Source organism: Schistocerca gregaria, chromosome 5, assembly GCF_023897955.1.
Source record: "Schistocerca gregaria isolate iqSchGreg1 chromosome 5, iqSchGreg1.2, whole genome shotgun sequence".
Taxonomy (NCBI): Eukaryota; Metazoa; Arthropoda; class Insecta; order Orthoptera; family Acrididae; genus Schistocerca; species Schistocerca gregaria.
Window position 1 is genome coordinate 520,793,438 of NC_064924.1, and position 25,191 is coordinate 520,818,628.

General features: G+C 42.8%; 1 protein-coding gene across 7 annotated transcripts in view; it reads left to right on the plus strand.

Annotated features, from left to right (window-relative positions):
- LOC126272766 (myocyte-specific enhancer factor 2) overlaps positions 1–25,191 on the plus strand; it is an 841,022-nt gene that overhangs the window by 502,190 nt on the left and 313,641 nt on the right. For 3 of the 7 annotated variants that reach the window (XM_049975899.1, XM_049975904.1, XM_049975901.1), the window contains exon 1: positions 148–1,335. The exons of the other annotated variants lie outside the window; for them this stretch is intronic. The gene's annotated coding sequence lies outside the window, so the exon portion shown is untranslated. Of the gene's footprint in view, positions 1–147; positions 1,336–25,191 lie in introns of those variants that run through there. 7 annotated transcript variants of the gene reach the window in all.

Sequence of the window (25,191 nt, forward strand, 5' to 3'; positions counted from 1 at the left end):
AGTAGGAGGAGGGGCCCGGGGGAAGTGAGAGGGTGGGTGTGTGTGTGAGTGCGCCGCTGCGCGCCCAGGCGCGGGGCGGTCAGGTCAGAAATACTCAAAAGTCCTGAAATAGTGTGCGACCGGCTACTGAAATAAAACTTGCAGTGCAGTGTACGCGCGGCCGCGCTCCGGGACAGGCGCGTCGATGAGGCGCGGAGGCGGCGGGCGCGTCCGCGGCGTCGCGCCGGAGGCGGCGGGGTCCCTCCTGCCGCCGCAGACGGTACCGCCCGCCCCCCTGGAAACCCTCGACGTGCGAGCGCCGGCGAACGGGTTTGGCGCCGCCAGCCCCCGCGACCCACTTGCCGCCGGAGAGGCGCGATCGCGCAGCGCTGGAGCGGCCGGCGGTCGCGGCGTGACCGCAGCCCGGGCCCCCTCTCGGCCTCGCACTTCCCCTCCGTCTTCTTCCATTGCCCCCGGCGACCTTGTGGCGGTCAGCCGCCTTGTCGGATGGATCTCGGCGTGACAAGTCTTACGCTGCCCCCTCCCACTCGCCGCGCTCGGCCAGTTCTCTCTCCCTCCGTAGCGCCGGCATTCTTCCGAGTACATTGTACGCCTGGCCGGGCTCGGTCCGCCTCGATTGCTCTCGCTCGCAGACCACTAGTGGCGGGCCGGCAGTTGCAGTGCGACGGTGGGTGCTGCGCGGAGCGCGTCATTAATCTGTCCAGCGCGCGATTAGCGGTCGCGTCGGCTGACAGCTCGGCGAGCAGCGCGCCTCCAGCCGGCCGCGCGCCCACCTGCTGGCTGCCAACTTCTCCCCCCTCCGCAACCCCCTCACAGTCTTCCCCCCTTCACCATCCTCTCTTCCCACCTGTCCTGCACGTCTCTTCCCTTCGATATCCAAATTCTCTCTATCTTTCAGTTTTGCTGTCGCCCCACATAACGAACACACTCTCACAGACGTCGACCGCCTTCGAGCTCAGTGAAGTGTTTCCAAGTGAGAAGTTTCGCCTTGAAATCCTTCTTAGGCACTTCATCATTTCTCAAATACGCGACTTACAGTCAGGAAAACTGTCCGAGTGCCTGTGTTTCCAAATTGCCTCCGAGTGTAGAAAGCAAGTTTCCTCGCTCTGTGCGATGTATGTGAGTTATTCAAGTCCACACAGAGAAGTGCATATTGTGTGAAATGCTGCTGGTGTTCTGTTAGTGGAAATCAGTGAGTGGCAGATGTCGACTTTCACGGACGCGATGGCGACGGAAGAAAGCTGCGTGAGTTTTGCGTCGAGTTGGGCCCTCCGATGACCTACACCTGCTGACTCGTCACCTGCTGGCAACGAAACTGTGCGAGCTGTCAGTGACGTGAGTATAACTGACGATCACTCCCAGACAGTTAGGTGATGGTAGGAGTATCAATTACAGCAGCTTTATTGATCCTCATTGTAGTAATGGAAATATTAACAGCCAATGTTGCTCCAGATAGACTGCAGAGTACGATAACTATACGAAGAGAGTAGCTTGTTTATGAATTACTGCCTGATAAAACGGCCTCTAAGTGAACTTGATAAGTGCTGTTTACCCGCTTGAAACAGACTTTCGATAAACTGTCGCTTGATGCCAGCGTGCCGCCACTGACAAGTTGCGTACAAGTGGTATTCGGAATTCTAACACATTTCCCAAGCCGTTTTGTAAATGAGCGACAGAGATTTGAGACACTCCCTCTCATCACTGCATTGGCAACAGCTTATTTCTTACGGCCATAATTATCGAAAAAAATTATTATTTGCTTTGAGAGTGTTTCTGTACCGTTGCATGCTAACCAACTATTTTATATATCTAACGTCATTTCCAGATATATGGTAGCCCTACTAGCAACTGACAGTAAGTATATTACTCTGTCAGTGTCACATTAGCTAAAATTCTACGTTTTGTAGTGTACCCTGGGATATATTTTAACTGTACGACAATTAAGTTGCAGAGTGTACCCTTCCGTTTCTACTGTTGGTGGAACTGCCAGCAGCACTGTTGAATAGGTTGTCGCAGTATGCATTGCTTGTGGCCTTTGACTTACGGGGTGTGGACACTATCCTCGTTTTTCTTCAGCTCCTTTAACCATCACACTTGTTGTTTAGGCCTACACTAGATTATTTGGCGAGAGACTGTAGTGTCGATGAGCATATCCTATTGGAAAAATCTACAATCCATTAAGAACCAGCTGCATGTAGGTGTGATCCATTCTTAGTGAGTTTGTTCATGGGCCTACAATAAGATGAAGAGTGTGAGACATTGTCATCATATGTCGTAATTAGGGCAAGGAAAGGAACTAACGTAATTATGTCATGTTAAAAAATTAACGTCACTTTTAATGCATCATCTTTTACTACGTATTGTGCTCTAGTCGTAGTTGTTTCAATATTATTTAACTTCCTGACACATTCTTGTTCGGTATCCATCTTCCTCAATTTTTATCATTGTTCATAAAGTAGCAAGAAGAAACGACGAAATTTCATCTTTGGTGGTCCAGTAGTCATTTCCTCTATTACTGGTGGGTTCCAAAAGTTTGAAACAGATTTCATGTTCCCAGAAACTTGGCTAGTAGTTGGTCGTTTAATATCACCTGCCTGTACTCCAGAGACAAGGTCACAATGCTGTTCCAGCGATGCGTTCATATGTCCTCTGTTTCATGGCCGTCAGAACATCTGCTTTGTACTATACGCTGTTCAGGGTTCTTTACCTTGTTTTATGTACGGTAGCAGTTGAACTGTATCCTTACTTACCGGAGACGACGTCCATCGTTGCTTCCAGATATCAGCAAAGTTTTCCCTTAGTTCTCTTACACTTCTTCGAACTCCTCCAGTTCTGTCTCCTGCAACTAATTTTGGTAAGTAATACCATTAATTCGTTGATGTGACAGCATGACTGTCACTATAGCTTAACTTGTGTTGTATGTTGTCCAAATAGTTTGTGTTTTATTATAATGTTCCTTCGTCTGAGAGAGTTAATCAGAAACGTAGCACTACAATAGTTAGGCGAGTATCTGAGAAGAAACTGACAGCGAGTTTGCTGAAGCTTTACGTTTTCCAGAAAAAAAACCCACAGGCAACTCCCCATGTGTCAAGAGGCCACGGTATACCGTTAGACAACAGACCGCATGGGCCGTGACTGTCGTGATGAAGATGGGGCAGAGTCCAAAGCAGCTACTATACCTGCTTCGACTACTACATTGTCCGAACTTGTAAACGAAAACACTGCAGACGGTTGGTTATCGATCCCTTTTCCAGTTGAGCGTCCCTGGGAAACGAAGCACTAGAACCTGGGAGCCGTTACATTACTGTGCTATGTCTATAAACAAGATGCAGATTTCATAACAGTTACGATGGGATGGGAGAGTGCAAATTCATTGGGTAGAGATGACGACGACGACGAAAGACTCATTCTGTGCCAGAGAAAGGCGTCTTGTGTGATATATTTCGGCCTTAGTAATCGTGAAAGTGCTGCACTGCAGAGGGACGGGAGGGGGCAAACTGCTGATGTAACTTCCTCAGTACAACAGAGTAGGAATATGTGTGCGCGTATTGAGTGGCACATTGCCAGATCTTTTACTCGTACAAGCATGGAATCAGGTGCATTCTGCTTGCAGAGTAGCTTTATTTCTGGTGACGGAGCTCTTCTACCCAGCCATCGAGAGCCTTTAGCCATTATAAATGCGTGCAATGTGGCGTTTACAGTTTCAAGGACAAGCATCACATTTTGTACGGGAAAAGGTCGCATATACTCCACTGATGACAAACAGAGAACTCTATGCTACACACCTCATGCGTATATAATGTATCCTTGTGGCCAAGAAGATGACTGCCGGAATTTTCGTCGTTCTTTAGCAGTTCCACTGCGTTACAAGGCCACAGAGCGCGCACCTTGGCTGCAAACTGGCAGTTCTTATCCCTTCTCCTCTCGCTACCCCCTCCCTAATTCCCCCTACGCTTTCACCTGCGCCAGCGGTTTGACCAGCCCACTGTAGATAGCTACCGTAACAAAAGCTAAGAAGTTTTACTCAGTAGCCAATTTTTAGTTCTGTGGGTCTTATTCTGTTTGTGTTTCTAATAGCATTTGCCGTTGCATTCCATGAGGCACAGATGGAAAAAAAGTGCCTCCTCAAAAAGAGCTGCCCATGCCGGTATGCTGCACAATGCGGAATGCGCCAGTCGTGAGGAAAAGGGCATCACTATCACCAGCCATTTGACATTCACTGATTGGGTAAAGGCTTCGTCTAGATTTCTCCATATAGTATGGTCTTTAGTTATAGGTATCCATGTTGCTCTTGCATGTTTTTGAATTTCGCCTACGAACGTTCCATTAGACCATCGTCCCAGTCTTTTCTTGTCACTTGGAATCCACCACGTACCAACCTTTCGGCGGGCTACACGTACCCCTCCCCCCCTCCCCATTTATTTTCCCGTCTCTTCGGAGTACGCAACATGCATCCCTCTGGGGCTGCCGAGCAACATTCTGTTTTTTAGTAGTTCTCTCACTAAAAGGTCAAAACTTGTAATACTCGTACATGCTGGTTACAAACTTTCCTTTTCGTATAAATGGGGAGCATAGTTTCGAAAACCACGTCTTTTCCGATTATGTTTGTCGCTGTTTCTCCAGGCTTCATCTGTACTGAATACAAATACTAGTCGAATGTTTCTACGATTTTATTGATAATATGTACAATTTCGTTTGCGATATGTTACACATTATTTAGCTGTGTTACAACAGATTTTCTGGCTCGCTTACAAATTTTATGTGTTTAGTTCTTTTGTTTGTTGTTGACTTGTATGTACGTTAGAGGCGAGCAGTGCGATACCATCAACAAAGCGAAGGTGCTTCAAATATAATCCATTAAAGCGTATTTCTTCTTTGCTTCCCCGGTTCAAGGATCTGGAAACATCGTTCAGCTCTGGAGAGAACGAGTATGTGATATGGAACCTCTCTTTGCCTGACTCCACTCTCAAATATGAACTTCACACTGTCCTGAAGATATGAACTTCACACTGTCCTGAAGATATCCAATGAAAAGTATAACACTGACATACTCACGACTTTTCCCAGTCGTCAGTGAAGACTGACATGGACGGAAGTATCCGATAATAGATGCAAAAACGTTATGTGGCTCATTTGCGAATATGTGGTTACGAGCTACTAACGAATTCAGTGTGAAATATTGTTGTAGTTAGTACATATGCATTATAAATGTAAACTCTTCGATTACCTTCTCATTTAATTGGGTTCAATTTTTACCATGGCCCATGACTGGGGAATGTGTTAGACAAAGGATGATGCACTGGTACATTCTGTTGCCGATGTAAGACGAAATTTAACGCTCCAGTCTGTTCAGAGATGGATAAGTCGAGGAGGGTCTGTAGCTTGCCTGTAACTGATTTGAATCTTCTAGACTTTTCTGTATAGGCTTTCTCAAAAGTGTAGAACACAGCAATCCCGTCGATACGGTTGAGGAAGTGTGCCAGCTAATTGTACAGCCTTGACGAGCTTCACGATGTGATCTCGGGATGTTTGAAAGAATTCGCAACAGACAGCAGAGGCGACTGCAGTATTGCATCAAAATGGGAGGGCACGTGGAACAGCATCTGTAACAGGTGCGACTGTACAGTAATTTGTAACACGCAGAAGTAACGTCGTACTTTTTGTTAAGGTAGGCCGTGCGTAAAATTTTAACCCTCATTAGACGGGAACTAAACCGAAAATCTTACTTTCCAGAGACATTTGTACTAATTAAGCAAATATATCATACTGAAGTCAGTGGCGTGTCGGAGCCACACATTTGTAGTCATTTTGTGCCGTTTGCGGACCGAAGTTTGCTGAAACGTCTTTGCATCTGTTGTCGTGCCTTTCACCCGTGTTGATTTTCTCTGTGAACCCTCCTGCTAACGGGAATTTTTTGTTCCACTGAGTACCTCTACGGTCATAAAGACACAAAGTAATTTACACGAGATATACTGGCAGTATTTTAATGAACTAAGATAAGAACATACATTACACCTGTTCAAAGTGAGTCATCATTATAGTTTCATAAATAATTCAAGAAACAAAAGTGAATGTAGATTGGATCATATTGACACCAGAGGTACACAGTGCCAAAAACCATGAATAAATTTTAATGTGTTGCAAATGTAAAACTGAATAACACATCATTGAATACGTATCACTCAGAGGAAGAAAGTCATATATATTGAAAATAATAGCTTTGGAAAGAAGGGAAATGTGTATTTCCAATATGCTTATGAGATCGTATTGACCTCAGCGGTACTAGCATGGGTGCAGCAACACCTGAGGCAAGTAACCCTAACAATGGGTACAAAAATAACCGGGAATAATATTTTCATTGTTGCACGTCTATTTGTATAACAGTTGTTCAACGTAAGTCATCATTCTATTCTCAAGAATGTTACGTTCGAGAGACAAACGAGCAGTTTAAATTGGGGTTATACTGATCCAATAAAATTGAACAAAACTTCACTGGAAACAATTGACTCTAAGGGAGAAAGTCGTGTACTGCGTTTTGAAAATATTATTTTGAAAACAAGGAGGATGTAGTGTATATCTCCGATCTGCCTATGAGTTCACATTGACCCCTGTCGTACCAGGAGGGTTATTATGATACACTGCGTATTACAACAGGATAATTTATTTGGCTATACAACTTTGCGAAAAACTTCCATTCATTTCACGTTGTTTTACATAATTGGGACTGACATGGACCCATTGTCGACCCTCGACAACGGGATGACTTTTGAGTTGAATGCAAATTCTTTAAAGCTCTCGTTTCTAGTCTTGCAGACTTCGTTGAAACTATGACCATGACGGGAACGAATCTCTGGCAGTCCACTTGGGACGCACCTAACGTGGGCGCAGCTTTCCACCTGCAGCGCAAACGGAGGCCAATATCGCGATTGTCCAATCTGGCTGCCGGGAACGGCTTCGCCATTCATTCAGCGGCAAGCTCGCGTTTCCTGTTTCATTTGTGCGACATGTGCTGGCCGCTCTCTGACTGAAATTAATGTGTGGCATGGATGACGTTTGAAAAAGCCTGCTGACAACACGAAGAGATTAATGTCCTACGGCGCGTTAATAAAATGCTTGGATGATTTGCGAAATGCGATAAGCGACTGCACAAGAGTGACTGTCACTGCTAAATAACTTACTGGAATGAGCGGCCGGTATTATGAACTAAATGCTGGGAAACAAAGTTGACTGTCGAGAAAAAGCGCTCGGTAACATCGTCCGAGATGAGTGACGATCACAAAGTGCTTTGTGTTATTGAACTCGATTATAGCTACAAATATGGCTTGCTTTTTACTAACTGTAGAGATATCCATATCGAGGTGGCCTTCACTTGAGATACGTGTCCTTGAGGAGCGGAATTCTGATGCAAATTTTCCGTGGTTTCATCATATTAGCTGTTACTGGAATTGTTTCTTGAACAGGAACACAACCTCTGCTTTCCTCCGTTTGTTTTTTCGTCGGAGCTACTACTCACTCTCCAATGAGCTGGAAGAAAAAACATATAGTCATCGACGATATGAAGCAAGATGGGCAAGAATGAGGGAAGAAACCAGCTGTATCGTTTTACAAAGGAGCTGTGCCTGTATTTGACTTTACAGACTTAGGGAAATCATAGAAACTTGAATCAGGATGGCTGGACTGGAATTTGAGCTCCAGCATCTCCGGAATAGGAGTCTAGTGTGCTAACTATAGCGCCCCTTCTCTTGGTTTAATGACCTTGAAGTCAAGGAAATGCTTTAAAGCTTAACCTTTCGTCCAATAACAGAAGGAAGAGTAAACTTTACTGCAGGAATTTAGGAAGTTGCAGTATGCAAGAATAATTCTGCTTCTCAATATCCCCGAAGGGGATATCCCGGCCAATAAATGCCTTACGATTATATCATTTCATTTCATTTCATAGAGGTTCACTTCGGAAAGTTAGCAAAATGAAGAATTTTAAGATAAAGTACAACTGTTACATCTCTTCTACCAAATCGACACTCGCAGATTTTTTCGTTTAAAGGACTTAGTATTGTAACAGTTCTTGACACAGCTCTTTCCCTTGAAGTGTGTGTTGTTTTACTGGTTCGGTGGCAACGTCGCATTATTCTTCCTGGAAGACGTCCAACACATGCGTTACGGAGAAATTTCCGCCGTGTATTATGTCGCAGAATTACAGACACCGAGCAAAACTTCATTTGCATAATTACACTTATTCGTTGCGGCGAAGTGCTTTTCATCCAGGCTGCGATACTAACGATGGAGGAAGAGACATCCACCAAGCCATTTCGGCCCGAGGCACGTGGAGTAATCTGTGTCTTCTAGGTCACAGAGGTCAAGAGCGGTTAGTCTCTTGTACGACAAATTCCAAAATCGCCAAAAAAATGGTTCAAATGGCTCTGAGCACTATGGGGCTTAACAGCTATGGTCATCGGTCCCCTAGAACTTAGAACTACTTAAACCTAACTAAACTAAGGACATCACACAACACCCAGTCATCACGAGGCACAGAAAATCCCTGACCCCGCCGGGAATCGAACCCGGGGAACCCGGGCGCGGCAAATTTCGCCAGTTCAGCGCAAGAGGAAGTAAGCTTTGTTTATTCCAGTGCACAGAGATATGAGAAATGGGACAAAATAATTTGAATACATAGTTTAATATGGCGTATAGCCATATTTAGCGTCACAAAGATGGTTGAATACTCATATGGATGACTATTTCTGAATCATAGTTACGAGGAATTTTGACCGTACTCCACAAAGAAAAATGTTCCAGTTCCTGTAGATAAACTTCATCGTTTTTTTCCTGTCAGGCATCAACTGCTAGATAATATTAAATACGTCTGTTTGGGAAGTAATGGGACTCAAACTGTTTCATCTTCGTTTTCATCCATCCAAACTCGGGCACTTTCAGCCAGGACAGTATTATTACCTTGGGAGGTAATGTAGGAACGCTACCTGGGTAGTTGGATGAGCCTGGTCACTTTAAATGGTTTCATACAACTGACCACATACCTTTCCTCTATATCTGACCGTAAAATCCGAAGCATTACACAACCTCCACAATGGTTCACATCTGGAAGAAGACAGGCACGAATGTACATTTCTTCTGATATCCACTGTTCATTAAAATGTACTCTGCGTAAGAAAACCATTACAGAACAGACTCGTTGAATCACTTTAATGTTTTAATTCGTCGACAGCACTCTCGTTGCGTCACTGTAACATGCACTTTGCATCCTCTTGTATTACGAAAGAAGTGAGAGGACCAACGAGGACCGTACCGAGAGCACGGCGAGATTGGTCCCCGGCAATACCGCAGATGCAAAGTTGACGCAAAAACTCAGTCCCCTCCCCCCCTCCCAAAAAAAAGAAAGAAGGACGGTTTGAGAATGTACCGGGAGCTGTACTTGAATTCGCCTATCTTTCCCGCAGTCCGAAATTGTGAACAAACACTGCTGTCAAAGTGTCAGTACGTCCAGGCCGCATCGTAAAGAAATTACTACTGAACAGGCGTCACCTGGGTTATATGTTAATGCTGGGACATTTTGCTAAGTTTTGATGGCACATTTACCTTATCGTACTTTATACTACATTATTGTACACCACTACAAGAAATCTTACGTAGCTTCCACTAGGAAAATAAATATTTCGTAAAACTATGCCTATCCCATCTAGGCGTAGGGTAACGAGGCTCATGATTATTCGACGAGGTGTAGCTTAAAAACTATGGCTCCGCCTGTACTATAGCGGACTCATGCTACGTAATTAGCCTTAGAATCTTTGTTGCTGGTTAAGTGACAATATCACGTACAGCTATTTAACACTCGCATTCCAAATTGTGTAAATTTGGTCATCAATTCAAAATAAATATTTAAATGCGATCTCACCTCTGAAGTGTTTCTTCAAATATCATAATTTATGCACTATTTGAGAAGCAGAGCTCGTACATCATATAAAATCAGAGTGCAGTTGCTGAACATTCTTTTACTTTCAGTTTTTTTTAGAAGGCTAATACTATTTGTAATTTATGTGCAACAATGATGCAATTAATTAGTTGTGTGCAGTGTTTTTTATCTGTTGTAGTTTTGGTCTTCAGTCTGAAGAACGGTTTTTGCAAGCCTCTCCATCTCTGCGTAACCAGCGCAACCCGCGCACTGTGGTGAAGCGTTCCACTACCAACTGGTAATTCCTTGGTGCCTCATCATGTGACCTACCAACCGATCCCTTCTCTGAGTCTAGTTGTGCCTAAATTTCCTTTTTCTCCATGTAGATTTATTTATCATACCATCTACCTTCTTACCCCATCTCCCGGCGGAGATTCGAGTCCTCCCTCGGGCATGGGTATGTGTGTTTGTCCTTAGGATAATTTAGGTTAAGTAGTCTGCTGGCTTAGGGACTGATGACCTTAGCAGTTAAGTCCCATAAGATTTCACACACATTTGAACTTTTTTTTTACCCCATCTACCCATCTATATTCAGCGTTCTTCTATAGCTCGATATTTCAAAGGTTTCTATCTTCTTCTTGTCTGAACTGCCTTTCGTTAGCGTTTCACTTCCATATAAGGCTACAATACAAAAGAATGCCTTCAAAAAAGTCTTTCTGATACTTAGGTTTATATTAGATGTTAACAAATTCCACTTTCCCAAAACAGCTTTTCATATTGTTACCAGTCTGCATTTATTTCTTCCGTACTTCGGCCATAATTAGTTATTTTGCAGCCCACATAACGAAACTTTTAGTGTCTCATTTCATTAATTAATTCTCTTAGCATCGCCTGATTACCTTCAGTTACATTCCGTTACCTTTGTTTTACTTTAATTAATGTTCGCCTCATAATCACCATTGAATCCAGTGAACTGCTCTTCCAAGTCTTTAGATGTTCTGAGAGAATTACGCTGTCATCAGCAAACAGGAGAATTCTTATGTCTCCTTCGTGAACTTTAAATCCCTTTCAAAAATCTCTTTGGTTTCCTTCACATCTTGCTCAATATGCAGACTGAACAACATTGGGGATAAGCTGCACCCTGCCTCATCCCTTCTCAACTACTTTTTCCCATTCATTTCTTTCGAAACTTGCACTGCTACTCTGATTCTGTATAAGTTGTAAATAAACGTTTAGACTCTATATTTTATCCATGCTACCTTTAAAATTTCATAGTGTGTAGTCCTGTCGACATTGTCAAAACTTTATCTAAATCTACAAATGCTATAAATGTACGTTTCGCTTTCTTCGACCTATCTCCTACGGTATGTCATAGGGTCAATATTTCCTCGCGCGTTGCTACATTTCTCGGTATCAAACTGGTCTTGTAGAAGTACGGTCAATATTTTGCAACCATGACATATGGTTTAGTAGTATTTACAACTGTCAGCACTTGTTTTCTTTGGAACTGGAATTATTACATTCTTCATGAAACCTGAGTCTATTTCGCACGCGTCATATCTCCTGCACATCAAATGGGACAACTTTGTCATAGCTGATGCCCCAAGAAACTAGTTATTCTGAGGGAATGACGTCTGGTCTAGCTGCCTTGTTTCCGCTTAGATTTTTAAGTGTTCTGTCGAATTCTTCGCGCATTATCATACCTCCCACCACATTTTCCCAATCTTCCTGTTCCGTTTCTATAATATTGTCTAAAAGGTCATTTTCCTTGTAGGTAGCCCGTGTATATATTCCTCTCACCTTTCAGCTTTCTCTTCCTCGCATAGCACTGGCTTGCTATACGAGCGCGTGATATTCATACGGTTGCTTATCGTTTTTCTAAAGGCCTCTTTAATTTTCCTATAGGCAGCAATTATCTTTCCTCTAGTTATGTATACTTCTACAGCCTTGCATATTACTCTTCCCCCCCCCCCCCCCCTGCTTAATTTTTTTGCATTTGTGAATCTCATTTTTTTAGACGTCTGTATTCCCTTTTCGCCTGCTTCGTTTGCTGCATTTTTGTATTTTCTCCCTTTTTCAATTGAAGGAGTCGGTGTTTTCAAATGCACCAGATTTTGGAAGGACGCAGTGTCATATGTATAGCCAGAAAATGTATGCTATACAAACCTCTTTGTGTTATTGTGTTCATGATCTCGTCCTTAAATTTAACCAGACTTATAACAAGCTCTAACGCAAATACGCTCTTGTGGATTAGCACTTTTTTCCACCGCCCCTCTTGTTAAATTCAGTATCTCGTTATTTATCCAAGGATTTCTACTAGGTCTTGTCTTTTTACTTAGGAGATCCTTTTATGCCTTCACTATTTCTTCTTTCAAAGGTACCCATTCGTTTTCTGTTGTATTCATTTCCCCTATTTCAGTCAAATGTCGCCTGATGTTCGTTGTGAAACTCAAAAATCTCTTGACTGCTACAATTTTCATCGAGGTTCTATCTCCTTAATTTCCTACACTTTTGAAATTTATTCGGTTTTAGTCTGCAGTTACAAACCAAAAAATTGTGGTCGGAGTCCAAATCTTCCCCTGGAAATGTTAGACGGTTTAAAATCTGGTTTCCTCTCATCTTCCTTTGTTCCTAGATACCCGCGCGGGATTAGCCGAGCGGTCTAGGGCGCTGCAGTCATACACTGTGCGGCTGGTCCCGGCGGACGTTCGAGTCCTCCCTCGGGCATGGGTGTGTGTGTTTGTTCTTAGGATAATTTAGGTTAAGTAGTGTGTAAGCTTAGGGACTGATGACCTTAGCAGTTAAGTCCCGTAAGATTTCACACACACCTGAACATCTATTTTTTCCGTGTCTTTCTCTTCCTACTACGAATTCCATTTACCCAACACAATTAAATTTTCATCTCTTTAACTATCTGAATAATTTCCTTTATCTCCTCATACGTTCTGTCAACTCTTTGTCATCTGCGGAGCTAGCAGGCATATAAACTTGTTCTGCTGTGATGGCTGTTGGCTTTGTGTCTGTCTAAGCTAAAAAAATGCATTCGTTACGCTGTTCGTAGTAGGTTACCCGCATCTGCATTTTCTTATTCGTTATTAGACATACTCCTGCATTACCCCTATCTGATTTTGTGTTGATAACTTTGTACGGACCTGACCAAAAGTCATATTTTTCCTGCTAATGCACTTCACTAATCGAATTTTATCTGATTTTAACCCCGGCCTACCCGTTTTAATTCTTAAATTTACTTACTAATCTATAGGATATCTAACATTCCTCGCTGTGACCTCCAGAATGTCAGTTTAGTCTTTCCTGATTACGACATCTTCCTGAGTAGATCTCGTCTAGAGATTGGAATGGGGGGATTACTTTACCTTCAGAATACTGTATCTGAGAGGACACCATCACGATTTAACCATACAGTCGCCGCCGGGAGAAAACAGTCACGGCTGTCGTTTCACCTTGCTTTCAGCCGTTCGCAGTACCAGCACAGCAAGGCATATTGGCTGATGTTACAAGGCCATATCAGTCAATCATCCAGACTGTTGCCCCTGCAACTACTGAAAAGCCTGTTGCCCTTCTTCAGGAACAACAGCATAGTGTGCCCTCTTCACAGATGCTCCTTCGTTTTGGTTGCACCAACGGTACGGCAATCTGTATCATTTCGCGTATATAACTCATTCAGATAGTATTTTTCCATAACACGTCATTATTTTCCATTGGGGGGGGGGGGGGGGGGGGGAAGCCTTGGCAGTTTTGTCAAACGCGCAGGATCAGCCTGTTACAGCTCTGCTACCAGTTCCAACATTCTGTAATGGAATTCCCATTGCACTGTTCTCATTAATACACCGTTGGTTAGGCACTTAGGGTAAGTATCTCAAATATCACCAAAACAAACAATTTTTTTGTTATTTCACTGCACTCTGCGGACACGTGAAGTTAGAACTGTCCTGTCTTAGTTTCCATCAGTCAGTGACTTCTGACTCTTTTCTGGGAGAAAGTACTCAGCGGAGTTTGAAAAATTTGAAAATGTTTCTCTAAACGTGTTTCTGATTACTCTGTTTCTATTGATAATGTTTCCCGGAAGGTAAGATAGGGAATGGGCCTGCAGGTTGTCAGTATTTTATAGTGCTAAGCAAATGACATTATATGATCTTCTCTGGCAAAGGTTAACATCTTCCGGCTTTTGGTGTGGAAATAGTGGCCCTGTCAAATCAGAGTAGCTGAATCTTCGGCCGAGATTACACAAAAGAAACAATGTTTTATCTACTGAAGAACGCGCTACATCCATTCTAACTGATGAAAACATGAAATAGATTTATAAGGAGTTACTTTCGTTCTGTTCTGGAGGATATATCTCTTCGGAGGGAGGGTGGACAACATAACTACCTTGCAATTGACGATAGTGCTTGCAATCACTTAGAAATAACAAGCCTATGTTGCTTCTGTAAGTAAGTTGAGTTTTACATCTCCTAGCGTATTGCGCAAAGTTCTCCCATAAGATCTACACATTGCCATAGTACTTCTTCCAATAGCTTTAGATAGCAGTACTGGATTTACAGCTGTTACCAGAGGAACATCGGTGATTTGCCCTCGTTAATAATGTAAGTCTAACGTGATGGTAGATCAACGTAACATCTTGAATTAGAGACATAAAGACGTCTCTTAACATTTGCAAAAAATACTACAGTACAAAGCACATTTGAAGGGATATGAACGACTAAAGAGAATACGTGTTGAACAGACGATAAGCGTTTCATAGGTGTATGTGTCACCTGTTAACGAACTTCGATAATTAAGGCGTAACGGTTCCGCAGAGGCTGTCATATTGAATAAATGGTTTCGTTTCCCACTATTGTGAGTTCACGTTAATGGCTGAAACATTAACCCATCAAGCAGTAATTGTCGGCACTGTTGACAAATGAAAACTTTTATTCAAATAATTCATCGTCAGCCGAGCTATGGGATATCGTAACCGATGTTTAAGGATTGCGGGCACAAGTATACCGAAAACAATTGAACTTTGACTGTGTCTGGAAGATACAGAAATTTGCCATTTCCCCAACACGATCGTTTTCCATTCATATTTCCGCCACATGTTCACAATTAGCCCAGTCAGCGAGGATCAAAAAATGTCGACTGGGACAAAAAAAAAAATCATGTAGTCATGAGCAACATACTAAAAATTCTGACCGTTGGGGTGTGAGCTTGGGTGGTGGGGGGAAGGGCTCCGTGTAAAGATCACTTGTTTAGGTTTTTTTTGGAAATCTCGAAAACTGCGGCATGTAGCGAAAATGTTTCTCAGTACAAAATTAAACTAAATTAAATTTCCTGCAAAAAAAAAAAGTCCCGTAAATTTTTTTCTATGGGCTAATAGCTTCCGTAAATAGCGTAAAAAATATTGTTTTAATGGTATAACATTAATGTATATTGTTAAATGAAATAGATCAACAACAAGTATTTAATGTGTATGCCAGATCTAAGTGCAGCAGAATGAATTTAAAGGAAGATTGTTATCTGGCGGTCTAACAGGGCTGAGTGAGGCCGGAGAGAGGATGCGTGGGGAGAGGTAGGTCGCTGGATTGTGATCCGCAAAATGAAGAGCAACCAGACTAATCCCCGTTGTCTTTACCGCGCTGTGTCGTAAAAAACACCTGCACGGTATTTCACAAAGTTGTGCTGACCCTTCCGCAGCTCACCGCATGAATCACTGCCGACACAGTGCGCAGACACTCCCGGGAAAGGGGGGAGGGGGTGGGGAGGTTATCTTCCACAAAGTGTGTTGACGCTACATTGTTTACAGATATGAACTGCTAATAATACAAACACAAGAAAAGCGTGTGGACATATAATACGTACATCTCTGCTCACCATTCTACACAGCTGGGGGGGGGGGGGGGGGGGGGACACGTCTCCTGTGCGGCAGTTGTGCTCTCCTGGAAGAGGCTCCGTAATTAAGTGCTGCTCGCCTTTCACTTTACAGGAAGACCATATCACTCCAGCATTTTCTGTCCAGTTCCCTGATGTAAGGAGCGCCCCACTGTGCCTGTGTTTGTGTAGTGCACTTATTTTCAGTTTCATAAGTGAGTATTTGTTTGCAGTTGTTAAGCGAGCTTTTATGTCAAATATGTTCCTATAAACAATGGCATATTTAATAATATGCATTTAATGTATACTTTTAAAACAGTATTTAAATAATAGGCGATTTTTCCATCCCCTGTCTTCTAGAAAGCTGAAACAATTAGTGCTACAGAAAAAATGGATAGGACCTTATTAGCAGGAAATTTAATGTAGTTTAGTTTTGTACCGGGTAACCTTTTCGCTAGAAGCTGGGTTTTCGAGACAGTCACGAGAAACGTAAAAAAGTTACTTTTAAACGTTCTCCCACCTCACGCTCACACGCTACCGGCCACGATTTTTAGTATGTTACTCACTACAATCCTCCATATCACTGTCAAAAAATTTCTGACTACACGTATTTTTCCCCTAATTTTCCTTTTTTGGCTGGACTAAATACTGACTTTGTACAAACAGAGAAGTTTTACCGTGATACTGAAGATGATGGAGAACCAGTATCTGTAGTATGTTTATTGTGCGGTTGAAAGCCAGACCTAGTTAAATATCGCCGAATGGTACATATCAATGTCTTGTCCACCTCTGTCTCCATGTCAAAGACGTGTGGTTCTCAAATTACTTGAAAAAATGCAAGTCTTTCTATAATGAACATACTAAATTAGTTGGAAGACACAGAAAATGAGCAACGATACCACATACAGCTTCTTGCTGCACTGACCGTTCTATGGTAGGAAGACGTCACAGGTGAAAACTGCTTGACAAACTAAAATCTGCGTTTTGTTTCCTGGTTAAGAGAACCTGCTGATTTCGAAATGAAGCTACGGTTTGGTGACCGTGTCGCAGTGGAACTAGTTTCAGCGTTTTTTTCATCTCCCCGTTCAAAATTTTTTTGTTATTTGTAACAGCAGGACATTTTGTAAAACAGCGACACTACTAGTGAACATCATTAGTAGAATACTTCAGTTTGGAAGTTTCAAACGAGTTCGATTATCACCTGTATGTTTGACAGTAGCCTGAATAGTCTGTAGGACGTGTGATGTCTCAAATCATGGAATTTTTTTATTAGATTTCCTTCTGGTCTCTGATGAGAGCTACGAAGATTAAGCACTCTTCCTTGAAAAGAAAAATTAAATATTTTTAAAAAGTTCTTGGAAAGTGGATATTGTATATCTAAAGTCTGGAATGGCAGAGTGATTTCGATCGATTCCGTTTAATAGTAAATTTAAATTGTTGTACGTCTCGAACATTTGCTTTGGGCTGCAGTTCTGTAAGTAAATTGTGTAGTTTACAAGTACTCGTGTATTTTAGGTTCTAATATGTTCTATGATACTGTTCTTTTACGCACAGAGCACGCAATAAATAGGATAGATAATAATAATAATAATAATGTGCCACTATCGCACAATAATCAAACCACAATGTCTTTACGGCGAAATACTGAAACGTGGTCAGAGTAAGGGAACTGGAAAGAAAAAAAGTGTAGAAGTTGACTAGATTTATTATCTTTTCAGAAGAAAGGCGAGGGAGAGTTAAGTCAAAATCAAAAATGTTCACATTTGTGTGAAGTCTTATGGGACTTAACTGCTAAGGTCATCAGTCCCTAAGCTTACACACTACTTAACCTAAATTATCCTAAGGATAAACACACACCCATGCCCGAGGGAGGACTCGAACCTCTGCCGGGACCAGCAGCACAGTCCAAGACTGCAGCGCCTCAGACCGCTCGGCTAATCCCGCACGGCAAGTCAAAATCCCCAGAGATTTATAATCAGATAGAGAAACTCCTGATAGTATGGACATTTAAAAGAATTAATTCGCATACACCAAGTAGCACATATTTTCAAAGGACGAGAGGATTATAAAGTGGCTCCAACAAAGTAAACCTGTCACGGAAATGGTGAATATATATCTTAGTGTCAAATAAATTTTATAGAGGATCAGTAATGAAAGATCCATATAATAATAAAGAAAATGTTAGTCTTTACACTTTCGCTTATTGTTTATATTTGTTTCACTTTTCCTCCTCTATTACAATGAACGAAAGTCGAAAGTACGTAGGAGAAAACTGATTTAGTGTTTACTTGTTAAAAGTTTGTTAACGGAGGAAATTTCCATCTTAATATAACACAGAAAATTGACACTATTACGTCAATATTACATGTGTCGGTTTCAGTGAGATTCGCCTAGGTGTGTGACCGCGTCGTTTCATAATTACACTGCCGGCGTTTAGGCTACTGTTGCAGGGAGCCCTCTGTTCAAGTTGACAAGGCACCCAGCAGAATCCTATTGAAACTTCACTTATTGTTTGACAGTAGACTAGTTTCTACCTATCTCATAGCCCACGGCGGAGCGTGTTCAAGATGTAATGTGCCAGGCCGATAAACCACCGGCAGAGCAGAATGTATCGATTCGTCTACCGCGCTGTGCGTGAAATCCTGATGAATTATGACCTAGATAATGAGAGAGATTTCGCAGGAAGGCATTAATTTGCGCCACAGTTGTGTAGATACCTCGCAACATCGCATTTGATACACCGGTTCAGGTGGGACCACTATTTCGCCAGCGATTATCTGAGTCTCTCCCTTCATTATAATGGCAGACGTCTGAATGTAGATAAAATATTTTCGTCATTTACGAAATTATTCGTTTCTGACTGCCATCCGCGTTGCTGCATGGAACTTTTTCGATTAAATAGGCGCAAATAAGTTTTCCCATTCAGCACTAATCCATACGTATTATAAAAATGGATGTGATTTTGTGTGTGTGTGTGTGTGTGTTTTCCACGTTTCCTCCTACACTACTGGACTGATTTCAATCAAACTTAGTACACATATCCATTACTGTCAGGAAACAATCGCTATAGGGGCAAGCAGCACTTAACTATCTTAGTTACGGGCACATGACCGAATAAACCATGAGATGTGTGAAAAACTGACGCATCATGCTTGACGTTTAACTGTATTATATCTGTGCTGCTAGCTCTATTCGCAATAGATTTCGCAGAGAGTACCCAAATATGCCTCTAAATCCACCTTCAGAAGTATATCTGCATGCCACACACTCAGTTCAGGAGACATGAGGTAGTAAACACTGAAACGTGTAAAAAACTGCCGCATTGTGCATGACGTTTAAATGTATTACTTCTTTCCTACTACCTCTATTTGCTACATACTTCGCTGACAGTATATACAAATGCCGCTTAATGTACCTACAAAATTATATCATTATAGGACACATACGAGGTGCGACAATAAAGTAACGAGACTGATGTGAAAAAACAATGTTGCTTACCGTTTTAGTCAAGTTAAGTGTTGTCTCCTTCAGAGTAGTTCCCTTCTGATTGCACACACTTTTTCCGGCGCTTTTGCCATTGATGGTAACATTTCTGGAACTCATCTTCTGTAATATCCTCAAAGACCCTCGTCACTGATTTTTGGACATCGTGTGTTGTTTGAAAATGGTGTCCCTTGACCGCCGTTTTGGCTCTTGGAAAGAGAAGAAATCGCACGGACCGATATCTGGTGAATAAGGTGGCTGTGTTAGTACTGAAATTTGTTTTGAGGTTAAAAATTGCTGTACTGGCAGAGCAGTATGGGATGACGCATTATCGTGATGCAGACTCCAATTATCAGCAATGTTGGCACGGGCACGAAGAACTCTTTACGAAGTATTTCTAAATTTTTTTTGTAGTAATAGTGGTTAACTGTTTGCCCAGGAGGCACCCATTCTTTATGAACAATTCCCTTGGAATCAAAGAAGAACACAAGTATGCATTTCACTTTTGACATACGAGCTTTTTTTGGTCTTTGTGATTCCTTTGAGCACCATTGCGAGCTTTGGCGTTTTGTCTCTGGATCCTCCTGAAAAAAAAAAAAAAAAAAAAAAAAACTTTCATCACCAGTGATAACACGGCTCAACGATTCTGGATTGATTTCCGTTTGCTCTAACAGATCGGCTGCCACATTTTTCCGTGTGTCTCGCTGTTGTGGTGTGAGGTTTTTTGGGACCATTTTTGCACAAATCTTTCTCATACCAAGATCTTCAGTTATTATTAGACGAACCGTTTCTTTATTGATGTTCAGTTCCTCTGCAATCTTTTTCACGGATAATCTTCGACAAGATCGTACGAGTTCACACACCCTGGCCAAGTTGACATCCGTCCGTGAGGTTGATGATCGTCCATTGCGGTCTTCATGTTCAACATCCGTTCTGCCTTCACTAATCATTTTATGGCAAGGAAAAACTTGAGCTCTTGACAGAACATCCTCTCCAAAATCCTTCTGAAGCTTACCGTAAGTTGTCGTCGCGTTTTCACCCAATTTAACCCAAAAAGAAATGGCATTACCATTGCGCAATATTATGCGCTTCCATTGCATCGATGTGCCGCTTGGACTAGAAGCAGCTTATAGACCAAGGTCAAAGATATTGTGCCTAAGCAAGCCTGCAGGGTTGCCACATCTTGCAAAGAAAATAAGTGTCATTACTTTATTGTCGCACCTCGTAGATCAGGAGATATGACGTCAGAAACAATGAGATCCCGCATCATGTGTGAATGTGTAATACATTTATTCTCTACTACTAAGACACTCCTATAGTAGGTTAAACTCAAGGAAATCCCTGACACCTGGCGGCGCTTTTGACAGCTATCAACTGCTAAGCGCAAACAGCTGTAGACGAAAACTATAGCCGTGTTCAGAGCTGTGAAGAGGCGATACCATAGGGACGTTTACAAAATCGCGTTGAAGACACGACAGGCAGCTGCGCCCAGCGAACAGAAACTATCGACAGGCAGCTGCGCCCAGCGAACAGAAACTATCTGGGACCATGTTCGTTAACTTGAATGCTGTACTTATACATTTGTACGTTATTCATATTTTTTTGTCTGATTGTTTCATATTTTCAAAGACGTTTTCACGAATTCTTGGAAATTAAATTTTTTCGATATCTCACTGCAAACGCAGCTCACTCATTGTTTTCGTTTCTGATAGAAAATTGGCAAAATGAATGCCCGGACAATGCCAGGTTTGTCAGCAAGTATTCGATAAACGCGGGGCGAGCGGACATTTCATAGTGTCAACGGTCACCTTCAACCCAACGGAGATATCTAAAAAATTTTTGGGTCTCTACTTTCAACTAATAGAGTCCAAGCCATTAATTTTGGGGGACAACACTGCGGTCAGTCAGGAACTCGACGTCCGCGTAGCAGCATAGTGTTTGACTTGAGGTTTCTTTTTCTATTTATGTTGTTACATCTGTAATAATGTCCGCCCCCGGTAGCTGAGTGGTCAGCGTGACAGACTGTCAATCCTAAGGGCCCGGGTTCGATTCACGGCTGGGTCGGAGATTTTCTCCGCTCAGGGACTGGGTGTTGTGTTGTCCTAATCATCATCATTTCATCCGCATCGACGCGCAGGTCGCCGAAGTGGCGTCAAATCGAAAGACCTGCACCAGGCGAACGGTCTACCCGACGGGAGGCCCTAGCCACACGACATACCCCCATCTGTAATAATGTGTCTTAAAGAAACGACTAAAACTTGTTACTACCATTTTATTTCGAGAAAGGGTCAAGACACCGAAATGAGATTTTCAGCAAATGATGTTACGCACGGTGCACGTATTTTTGTTGAATGGGTAATACACTTACCTATTGTATCAACCGAGCTATTGAAGTAATTTATATTTTTTTAAGGAACAATGCACTTTTGTACCACGTTACAAAGCTCTTGAAGAGACGAATACAATTATACAGGGTGTTTCAAAAAGGACTTTACAACTTTAAAAATTCATATAAATATATTGAAAGAAGATATAGAGCTGGGCTTAGGTGATATCTTGTAGGGAAACACATACCGTTTTTTTAACTTACTCTAAAGATGTTGTATGTGGTTTCCATTGGTTTCCTGCACACATCACATCCGAAGTCAATTTCTTCCCAAAAACTCGCTGTAGCATTGCAGATGTAACTTGCTCAGTGGTAGCGTAAATTCTTGATCTAAGTTCAGGTAGAGAAGTCGGCATTTGAGCTTATTTTTGTGGGCATAGCGATTGCTCCTGGAGGATATTTATCACGAAATACGTCTTGTAGATTCTGAGAACTACACTTTAGAGAAAGCGAATTCAATTGAATACACAAATTCAGCAACGGACGAGAGAGAATGACAAGCAAGAAGCTTCCTGGTGGCTCTGTCGAGTTTTCCGGTGACGCATCGTTGCAGCATGTAAATGACCCCTGTGCATCGTCCGTCATGAGACAATCGTTTATGGAGCGTGCGCTCTAGATTGTTCTTACTAAACTATTAAATCGTCGTTCGTAAGTGGTCGAATTTTTGTTTAATTTGCTTTATGCGCGTTCAGTGCCCTACCGACTGAGCACAAACGGAACAGAATAGGCTTACCCTCATGCATTACAATGACGATAGAGATTACTAGCTAACGCGGTCCATTAGAGGGTACAAGTCATTGGTTCTCCACTACAGCTTGTTCATGGGCTTTCATGGTTGCTGCCCATTTCTTTAGGCACTTCCACGGTCTCATATTGATTAGATTTCAACGTCTTGCTACAGTTAAGGCTGCATCTCCTGCAGGAACTGCGACCCGGCATACGCCGCTAACTACCTGGGCTCCTGAGAGCGGGCGTGAAGCATCTCGAAGGCCATGGCTGCTCTCACGTAGCAATACAAACGCAAAAGTCATTTCTGCCAGTTTATTGAGAATTCTTGGAATACGCACGGCACAGCATCCATTTGATTTCCTGAAAAACCACACTGTGTGGGCAGCACTTCGATGACGAAATCATACTCTGAGAGGCCACTCGTCGGAGGCGACAGAGGTCACGAGAATTCTTTGCTACAGCCTTCTGGGACCTTGTCAAAAGTTTTTAAATTTTCAGGGGGGAATATGTAGAACAGAAAAACAAATTATAAGCTGGGTCGATGTCGCGACTCTGTTTTATAAATTATTTGTTGCCTCAGATTCGAACATAGATGTTAACAGTTTTATCCTGGCAACTGACAATAAGATACTACAAGGAAAGACGTAATAATTTACAGTGATGCGCCTCGTTCCCATCCTGACAGTGGAAAACAACTGTATCTTAAAATTCTTTGGAATAGAAAAGTTAGTTGAAACCCGTCCCCAGGAAGGTGAGTTTGGGCTCTGGAGAAATGTAGAAAAACGCGACGCGATACGACCGTACAACTTGTCCTAGAAGATAGTTTGTATCATTTGTAGAATTAGGGAAGGTTTTGACCATGTTGACTGGAATATGCTCTAAAATTCTGAAGGTATCAGGCTTAAAGTACTGTGAGTGTAAGGATGTCTATAACTTGTACTGAAACCAGTATGCAGTTATAATAGTCGAAGGTCTTAAAAAGGAGCAGTGGTTGAGAACGGAGAGAGATGAGGTTGTAGCCTCTACCTGACGGTATCCAGTCTGTACACTGAGCTGATTGTGATGGATACCAAGCACAAATTTGTAAAGGTAATCGTAGTTCAAGGAGAAGAAATGACAACTTTGGAGAATCAAGTTTTCGGTCTGAAGCGGAATGTGCGGTGATATGAAACTTCCTGACAGACTAAATCTGTGTGCCGGACCGAGACTCAAACTCAGGACCGTTGCCTCTCTCGGGCAAGTGGTCTACTATCGAGTTTCCAAGCACGACTGACGACCCGTCCTCACAGCTTTACGCCAGTCTCCTACCTTCCAAACTACACTGAAGCCAGGTCTGCAGGAGAGCTTATGTGAAGTCTGGAAGATAAGAAACGAGGTACTGGCGGAATTAAAGCTGTGAGGACGGGTCGTGAGCCGTGCTAGGGTAGCTCAGATGGTAGAGCGCTTCCCCGTGATAGGTAAAGGTCCCGAGTTCGACTCTTGGTCCGGCACACAGTTTTAATCTGCCAGGAAGTTTGACAACTTCAAAGTTTGACAACTTTAAAGTTTGCCAATAACATTGGAACTCTGCCAGAGACATGAAAGGACTTAGAGGAGCGTTTGAATGGAGGTTGCAAGATAAGTATCAACAAATGTAAAATAAGGCTAATGGTACGTAGTGGAATTAAATCAGGCGATGCTGCGTTTATGAAATCAGGAAATGAGTCAGTAAAAGTAGTAGACGAGTTTTGACATTTGGGCAGTAAAATAATTGACGTTGGCCGAAGTAAAGGAGACTGGCAGCAGCAAGAAAAGCGTTACTCAAAAAGGTTAATTTGGCAACGTTGAATGTAAATATAAGTGTTCAAAAGTGAAATAAGAACGAATGTTGAATATTAGTTGGGTAGACGGAGCTACTAACGAAGGGGCTCTGAATCGAATTGGCGGCTGCAGTAGTTGAAGAGGCTTCACAAGACAGACTAATGTGGAAAGTTGCGTCAGACTAATCTTCGTACCATAGACAGCAGCAGTAGGAGCATATGCTGTTATCGTGTTTCGCCTTCATGATGATTTACATCTACATCTACATCTACATTTATACTCCGCAAGCCACCCAACGGTGTATGGCAGAGGGCACTTTGCGTGCCACTGTCATTACTTCCCTTTCCGGTTCCAGTCGCGTATGGTTCGTGGGAAGAACGACTGCCGGAAAGCCTCCGTGCGCGCTCGAATCTCTCTGATTTTTCATTCGTGATCTCCTCGGGAGGTATAAGTAGGGGGCAGCAATATATTCGATACCTCATCCAGAAACGCACCCACTCGAAACCTGGACAGCAGCTACACCGCGATGCAGAGCGCCTCTCTTGCAGAGTCTGCCACTGGAGTTTGCTAAACATCTCTGTACCGCTATCACGCTTACCAAATAACCCTGTGACGAAACGCGCCGCTCTTCTTTGGATCTTCTCTATCTCCTCCGTCGACCCGACCTATGTCAGTTCACAATCTGCAATCCATTTACTCCTGTGGTGAAACGAGAGTCCTTCTCTGTGAGTGTAGACGACGCTAGTGTATTGACATTCTGAAGAATTGCCATAATGACAGTGTCTAAATGGAAGGGTGGATGCTGAGTGTACACGACGATCCAGTAGCACGTTGTTTTCTCGGTGCCACAGAGCGCAGCGTTCCGGTGGCACGTGGCAGCCCGCACGTCGTCCCCTAGCACTAGCAGCGCGGCAGCCGCCAGATGGGGCCCCGATTCGCGAATCGCGTGGGCGCGGCGGATGTTACGAGGTGCGCACCGGCCCGGCTTGGCACAACAAACAGCGCCGGATGCGCCGTGGCT